We start from the raw sequence: 9,354 nt of genomic DNA, 5'->3' as shown, positions 1-9,354 counted from the left end.
TATGTCTAAATAATACATTTTGTTAAATATTAAGGTAAAACATTAGTTTTAGGAATAAAAATATGACAGGTTTTAGAAGTCAAGATAAATCCCTTAAACGGAATATGTGATAATTAAGGTAATAGCATAAAAATGTAAAAATAATTGGCTTGTTTCAATTCATGTAATATTACAATCTATTATATAAATTTAAATGTGAAAGTAAAGTTTATTTATTAATTTTTGGAGTTGCATACGAATTTGTATCTCGAACTACATGTGTTATGAGCTCTCAGGCTATTGATGCAAATAAAAATACAAGTGTAAATTCTCGATGTATACCTGAAACACGAGAGAAAGTACTGTGGTTGGTTGCATGAGACTTATGCGATTGTTTTCTATTCAATTACTGTTTTCGTTATATTGTCCCTTAACACTGGAACTAAAATTACTTAGGTGAGACAGGGCGAAGACATTGATGAATTACATAGCAAATATTAAAAGCGTATCTTGTGAAAAGTTAGACAGGGCGAAGGAGGGGGTTGGAGAGGTTGGTGGAGGAAATGGAGGGGGTAGCTACCAAGAGGCCAGTCTCACCTCACCTTTGCTCAGCTTATGATGGTACTGCCTTTCTGATCTTGTCAGTGTTCTCCAAGTGTGTCACCTCAGTGCTTTCCTCTCTTTCCATCCTCGAGTCTGCCCTGTCAATATATCCGAGGTATGTACAAATATAAGTTTTAACCTCAATTTCTTAGTTACGCGAGTTGCCAGATATAAATCGACATCGTTGGCAACCGACCTGTACATATAAGTCTTCTCTCTTCTATTTCACTTATTATTCTGAATTTTATTGTAGTCCTGATGCATTGCATGACTGAGCTGCACTACGCTCATGTAAACTTTATAATGATAGCGGTTATCTTGACATCATTATCAATAATGACTTTTAAGTACATTTGATAATTAATTACCAGTTTAAACAGTAAGGCTCCTAACAAATACACAGATAAAAAGCTATATCACATTAATCTTCCATCTGTGAAAAAGAACTAAAAAATTACAAGCTCTCACGGAATGACAACTACGTCTTTCTTTTTCATCGTTGTGTATTTGTTTAAGTAAAGGTTATTTTTAGGCGTTACTATTTTGATTAAATAATTATTTATTATCAAATCTACTTTTAGAAATAATTATCTTCCAATTTATATTTTATTTATTGATTTTGTGAAACGTCGCTACTTACATAGAAGTGAAATATATGTTTATGTACTATTACTTTTAACAGTTTATATTATTATAATGATTCTAAATTATTCCCTGACAAATGAACTTCAAGACATCCTTGTGCTCAGATTCTTGTAATGTGAATGTTTAATTCTGCAAACTTACTCATGGCATTTCCTAGTTACTACATTGAACAGAAGGCTCAATCCTGAAAGATCGTGATGGTATTAGTTTGGTAAAACTGAAAAGAAAATATAACTGTAAATATGATCGGAATTGAAGTACAGACTCAAACAATGTATGGAATGTATACGTATTAGCATAATCAAACATGTTTGAATTATTACCTTTAACTACAAATTACTTATTTTTTATTACGAACAAATATCACATTCTATACCGTTTAATATTAAATAAAAACAAAGGCTGTTAATATCATGTGTACTAATTATTCTTTATTTATACATTCTTTATCGGTATAAAAATAACCTAAACATGAGGAATTTCCCGATATATGCAGTTGTCATTCTATTTTACCTATCAATGAGCGTGTGTGAGTTGACCGGGAGACTTTAATGTAGGGTTTGTTGGGTTATTATCTTCATGGATGTAGCATGATGTTGAGCCAAGTAATCAAAATAAAAGATCTTCATCCCGATTTGGTTGCTCACCCGGTTGGCCTTAAGAATTTGCTGCGTAGCCACGTATTTGCCAATTCTCAAACGCTTAAGTAACTTAGCTTACTTTATAACTTTTGTTTTGGTTTTTAATCGTATTTAGTTTTAGTTTCAATAAATGAAACATTAGTTGTTCAATGTTTAAGTAGAGAGATAAAAACTATATTCAAGAAAGTTTGCTGCCCAACTATATTAGGTTGCTAAATACACAGCATACTTATACCTAAAGAGACAAATTTTTTTTCAGTTTTTATAATGTACAGGGATAGTAAAGTAAAATTATAATATATAATATTAATACATGATTTTTTTTTTTTAATTTTATCATTTTTTTACTTAAATAAATAAACAACTCAACAGTTAAATACAAGGATATAAAGTTATATTCATACGTTTAAATACCGATAATAAATATGAAATTAAAGAAAGTAAATATTAAAAAAAAAAAAATAGTACAAAAAAAAATACATATATAAAATATAATAGATAAAAAATTATTGATAAAAAAATAGATAAATACATATAAAAAAGTAATAAATAGATGTACAATAGTAATACATATACATAAAAAAGTAATAAATATTAAAAATATGGTGCTTGTTCAGTTAATTTTGCTTATTATATTGGAATTTTATTTGAATACATGTTTTTTATTATGCATGATTTCTTTTTGTTGTGAATACCTATCACTAATTCTTATCATTTAGAAAGTTTGTAATATTAACTTATAATTGAGCCTTAAAAAGTCAATATTGAATTTCGCCAATTTATTGACAGGTATCTTATATATTACTGGTTCTATAATATTGACCGTGTAAGGTGAGCTTATTGAAAACCATAGTCGTGTAATAGTGATGAAGTATTATGAAATGTATATATATATGTATATATGACTGAATGAATTCAACAAACAGTAACGGAGATTTCTTTCACATGACTTATTTTTCTACTATTAAAAGAAATCAAGGAACTACAAGAAACGAATATAAAAAAACTTTCTAAGAAATCGAAATATGACGTTTCTGCAGCTACTTAAATATCTTTAAGTTAGTTTACTACAATAATTTGTAATATTTTACATGCTATAATTATGCAATATATTTTATGAATTAATTATTTTTGAGTCATTATTTATGATGGAAATATATTGTTTTGTTTTATTTTTTAAAAAATATGTCTTGACATATTTATTAAATACTCATATGATTAGGGTATTTAAAGTTTAAAATCTGTTTCGAATAGAATAAATAACCTACTGATTTTCCGTTTGTTTCGTCAATGTTGTTTGTGTTTTACCAATATTTAAAATATCGTTTTATTTTACAATCCTTATTTCCTCTATCAAATCGTACACTAACAGAGACTAGTACCTTAACAACCTATTTACTAGAAAGGGGTCCCATGGAAAAAGAAACAGGGTTCCCGGATATCATCTCATTCATAAACACACCATGATAACAGAAGATAAGAGTGTATGAAGGAGCTATGTGGCATACTAGAGAAAATATAAATTTTTCTTTTTTGGAATTTTTTAAATCCTGCGGCTTGCATAGAACTTTGTTTTATTTATCAAAGCTTTATATTATGGTAGATTTCAATTATTTTTTTCAGATTTATGTGTTTTTAACATAATATCTATTTACATAATTGTTATATAAATAGACATTTTACTACTTGATTATCCTAGAAATGGGAAGAATAGATTTACATCCTAAAAGATTGGTAATCTCTCTTGGATTAATATATAATTACATAAGTGTAGCTAATTTTTTGTCCACACCTTATAACCTATTATATCGGTGTTTAAAACTTAATTGCTATTTTTTTTATTAGATCGAACATCTTATTATTATAGCATAAAGTTATTACATCGAAAGTGCTCTTTGGCTGAAATATAGTATATTGTTTATTATTAATAACTATTTCTTGTATACACATCCTTGATCTTAGTTTTTACTAATTTAAGAAGAATTAGATTTTAATAGATTTAGGGAGTGGTGTATCCCTTTGTATAAGTTAATTATACGCTAAGATGTTGATGGCCAGTGGCTCTGGAGATTTTAACGTTGGAATAGAACGGACTACCTTCTAGTGACATTCATAGAACCTGAAAATAGCTATGAAAATCGATCATTTTTTACTTTTTTTTATTCAGATCCTATAATCTGGAATCAGAATCGTTACTTATCTATTTAAAAAAAAAAAAAAAAGAAGCTATTTTTATAAGATTTATTAATCGTTTTAATCTTGGAGAGATAGTAAGAAAACTATATTTCGTATTGCGTAAAAAGTGTATTTTTTATTTTGTATTTTCATTTTCATATTTAAATATTAATATATACCTCTTGAGGGCAAGATGTATTAATGCTTACTGATTGGCATTAATACCTCTGTACAGTATAAATAAATAAAAAAACAAATAATCTAATAAATTAGTATTTTTTTTTCAATTTATGATTTCAAATCATTTATATACACTCCCGGCCAAAAGTTTAGTACCACAAAAAGTTTTGAGAAAATTCTATAGATTGTTTAATAAAGAAGACGAAAATGCAATATATTAACAAATGAAACTTTAATACAACAGAGTAATTAAAATAATAAAATTATAGAGAATCATAATAAAATACTGACATTAAACAAACGAGGAGGATATTACTGAAACAATTGGTGAGGTTGAGTCTAATAGACCCGAAAAGTCCTTAACCTTAAAATAGGTCGTATTTTAACTCAGTTTTAATAGTCTTCATACCAAAAAGATTTTATTAAATACCAATTAATGGCAGATATCGTTCATTTTTTTTTAAATCTAACATTTTCAGAATCAAGCCTACATAATTTTCAACGCTTAACATATTAGAAAAAAACATAATACACTGATGATAATTGGATTATTATTATTTTAAGAACATAAAAGTTTTGTTTCCGTTAGAGTTCACCTAACCAGTTTTGTATGAAAATCCGTCTCACCAATCAAAGGTTAATTTATTTTTAATGATCTAATTTTTCATATTTTAAATTTACTATTTATCTAAAATCCTACGTAAAATCCTTGATGCTCCTTATTACGTCACAAATAAACTCATTCACAAAGACCTTAACATCCCATTCGTTGCAGATTTGACCCAAAACAGATCTTAATCTTTCATCCTTAACAATCCCTGATAAGATGGCCACTTCTAATTTAAATTAATGTTTGAAGTACCACCAATGGGTGGTTCCTTCCCAAGATTTTCAAGTGTATATGAAACATACTACATATTTACCTATTGTATTATTTTGTACAGCTGTAAATTACATTAAATAAATAATTATAAAAAAAAAATTACTATTTGCCTCTATAATTGAAATATTTCGTGTACACTAGTGTATTATTTTTGTACATTATACAATGTATCGAATTTTCTCAAATCTTTGTCTGTTAGTGTATACCTATATGATTTTGTATTATCAGTTTAAAAAAAAAAATACAAAGTTAATTGTTGGCTACACATTAATTTAGTTAACTTTATAAGTTTATTTCTTTATATTGTACAGAGATATGAATATCAATCAATAAACATTATAATGCCATGATCTAAAGAGTCATATTTGAAATTACAAATTAAAATATTAAAAACATGTGTCATCTCGGAACAGTTTCTACACAACAGAATTTGTAGCCCATAAATTATAATTTGCAAAAATACAACTATGTAAGTGTAACAAAAATCAATAATTTGAAAAAAAAAAAAAAAAAAAAAGATGACTGTATGAATTCGCCCTTCTTATCGCCCGGTATTCGATAAGAAGTGTGAATTCAACGAATTGGATATTTTTTTAGGAGCTTGATGCCTAAATTGTTTTGTAAAAAAAAGGTACTCCTTGAAATCGAAGACATTTATTCTCTTTGTTGTAATTGGACACCTCAAACCTCTCAGTGAGTTATAAATCTTACATTATCCGTCGTGGCGACGGCCAGGTAGTCGCCACACTCAATGATGGTTACTGATATCATCAATAAATGATTATTGTTGCATGTTATTACTGAATAAACATTTTGTATCTTGTCGCCTATTGATTATTAATAGTTATATTGAACAATGATGGGTCTACTTGCCGTTTGTAAAAGTTCGCTGTGTGCCGTTACTCCCCTGTTTATCGCAGTGGCCGGGAGCACAATAACCTCTCATTAAAGGCGCTTACTTACCACGCTATTAATTTTAATCTCTTCTAGCCATCGCCGAAGACATCCTCATTGTCTAGATAGCAATGGATGCGAATAGCTGACTCCTATCTCGTGTGATTTATTACCTGCAATGATCAGTGTTTGCAAATAAGATACTGATAAAACCGGTAAATCCCAGGATTAAAAAATCAACGAGATATCAGTGATTTCTTAAAAAATATCGGGTTTATTCTAATAATTTATTAATAAACCAATACCCTACAATGTGCATAAATTCGTTTTTGTATTTACTACATATATATTTACTTGAATTTTAAGTTCTTTATTTGACAGGACTTAAGTAATTTTTCCAAAAGCTTCCCTGGATACTACGAATTAGGAATATTCATAATTTAGTGTTAAATATAAAAAGTTTTAACTTGCTATATGTTATAAGTATAGGATTGTGAGGATCCTAATTTAAAGTCCATGTTATATGTTGAATGCAGAGGAGCTAACACAATCTTTCCACTATCTCACTTGTTTCTTGTGTCTAGAAGAGTGTTTTTTCCCCCATTACTTTATTATTATTTTTATCCATTACTTTATTAGAATTTAAAAACGTTCAAAACTAAAACAACAAAACCCAAACCCGAACTACCACTAACTAACCTATCAAAACGACAAAGACGTACAGCTAGCCTGTTTCGTGACGTCATCCTCCAATTAGCAGACTTATTAACGGACTCTCAACCTTCTTAAACGTTATATCGTTTTAACATGATAAAAGTGGGAAATGCATCTCCTTTTAACACACTTTAACATGTTAAACTTAAGACCATGAATACCCCTATTATACTGCCCACATTGAGAGAAAACACATAATATATATGTCTATAAATCAAATTTTTTCATCAATCTAATCTTATTGTTTTATGATTTTCAAAGTATATATAGTGAGTCAATTTTGATTAATAAAGAACTGACTAGTTACTGAGGGATAGTTTACTGTATTTTTATCAACATTTCATGTAAATTTCTAAGGTAAACATTTTTAAAAACGCAGTATGACAGATGCCATGATGCTAGTACATTCTTGCTCTAGTGATATATTTCTATATTTCATTAATTTTTTTTTTAATTTTACTTTATTACGGTAAAACATTTTTATTTGGAATTAAAAAGAAAAATCTCAAGGATAAAAAGCTTTATAAATTAGAAAAATAAATATATTGAACGTGAAATTAAAACGTATCTTTTCAATTTCTGTGTAATCACATGAAAAATAAATGAAATAACTTATTTGTTCTTAACTAAAGTCAATTATCTAAAAAAATAAACATTTTTTTTCCTATTATGATACCATTCATAAAATATTTATACAATTATAATATTCAAGCTTATTTTTTATTTCATATTCCTTATTGTATTTATTTATTTTATTTTTAAAGATTTAAATTGTTTTTAGCTTCAATTTATGTCATAAATGATCTCCTAATTCATCTTATACGATAAAAAAAGAAATATTGTAATAAAGTAATGAAATTAAATAGTTTTTATTCACTCACCTGAATAGTGAATCAACTCCAAGTGGATCCTGATTCTTTGGTTTGAATCGCTTGAGAGTATGACTCAGGGAAATCTATTCATTTATTTGATTCCCGATTCAGCAGCTCCTCTCTAATTAAATAGAAGTGAATCTTCCTTCTTCATTCTCAGTTAATATGAATTTTTTTCAATTTTGTAATTTTTAATGTCTTTAGTTTTATCATCTTATTTTATCAGTATCCAAAAAAAAAAGTTTAAAATTACTGTATTATTAGGATAAAAATATAAAAAAAGTCAATTCAGAATCAATGTTTCACAATGATCGGACATCATTTGATGGGAGTTGAAAGTCCTTAGCCTAAAATACGTGTAACATTCTTTGAGCACATTAAGAAATGTCATTCGGTTCGAAAACGATTTTGGCTTTGAGGGAAGATTTTATCACTCCCGTTTGACTTTTTTCTTTTCAGTAGTGAATTAAACGAAAGGTCAAGGCTTTTGACTTTAGAATGCGTGCCTTAAGTAGTTTACTCAACCTGAGATTTTTATTGAATGATTTTCATTGGAGCTTTTTAAGTTCTAAAGAAGCTGGGACAAAGACTTGAAACTTACTTTTTTTTCCTACCTACAGTATATTAAAAAAAAAAAAAAATTCTAATGAGGTGTAGATAGTTGACCGTAGATTAATGATTGGAGAAGTTTGTCGGGGAGTGCGGTAAGCAAAGAACAACATAAATAAACAAAACCATATTTATTTATTTTATGCCGACGTTTCGACCTGAGTTTCAGGTCTTCATCAGGCGTTGTGGCGTAGAAGGTAGGCCTGTAACTTCAGTTAGTTGTTCTTTGCTGACCGCACCCCCCGACAAACTTCTTCAATTTTTAAAACTTCTAAGTTTATTTGATATTAATTTTTATTTATTTTTACATATTTATTAAGTTATTTATTAACTTTTAAATTTATATAATAAATAATCTCCTAATTATCTAATACGAAATTGAACACCCCTTTTCTTTCTAACATCAGAATAATGCGATAATCTCGTAAAGTAATCTCTCTATTATATATATATAAAAAATAGTGATCACCGTGTAATATTTTATTTTAAATTAAAATGCTGGGATAAAGACTTGAATTTTTTTTTTTGCTCGAACTACCGAATACATATAAATTACAGTTATACAATTTGAGCAACGAGTAGTACAATCAAATTAATAGTTGTATGATTTAAAAATTGCTATTAAAAATAACATGTTATTTGTTATTGCATAAATAAATTTTCCGTGTCACAGATTAATTAAACTCAATCACGATATAATTAAATGATAAATTGTAAAATATGGAGAATTTAAATTAGTTCAGGATATTAGTAGTTTAAAATCCTTCAGAGTCGTATTTCTATAAATACTTTTTCGCGTAAACGGTTCACGTTTAAAAAGTATAGTTTTCTTCGGGAACTTTAAAAGTGGTCGGATATTAACGTTAAGTTACGCGATTTAAGGAAAGTGATTTTGCTATTTATTTATATTTGATAAAAACACGTTGAAGTTATTCCTTTTAATTGATAAATGTTTGATATATTGCAGCTAGAATCTAGTCCTGTATGAAATTCAATTATAATTATATATATATATAATTATCATTAATTTCTTGCTTAAAGATTTGGTAATATTAGAACGTAAAATTAGCTTTGGAATGACAAACTTTTCGTTGTAATTGGTTCGCTGACCTTTCCTGTTTGTTTATTTGTAGGATAGCAGTTGCGAAATTTTCCTTAA

At 27.7% G+C, this 9,354-nt stretch overlaps 1 protein-coding gene across 1 annotated transcript in view; it reads left to right on the top strand.

The window, feature by feature from the left end:
* The first annotated feature begins 574 nt into the window (after positions 1–574).
* LOC106679441 (uncharacterized) overlaps positions 575–9,354 on the top strand; it is a 227,326-nt gene continuing 218,546 nt past the window's right edge. Inside the window, exon 1 of the mRNA XM_067046665.1 lies at positions 575–697. The gene's annotated coding sequence lies outside the window, so the exon portion shown is untranslated. The remainder of the gene's footprint in view (positions 698–9,354) is intronic.

The sequence above is a fragment of the Halyomorpha halys genome, unplaced genomic scaffold (assembly GCF_000696795.3).
Source record: "Halyomorpha halys isolate HHAL.00 unplaced genomic scaffold, Hhal_1.1 Scaffold203.1, whole genome shotgun sequence".
Taxonomy (NCBI): Eukaryota; Metazoa; Arthropoda; class Insecta; order Hemiptera; family Pentatomidae; genus Halyomorpha; species Halyomorpha halys.
Note: the sequence above shows the minus strand (reverse complement) of the source record. Positions and strands in the feature narration are given on the sequence as shown.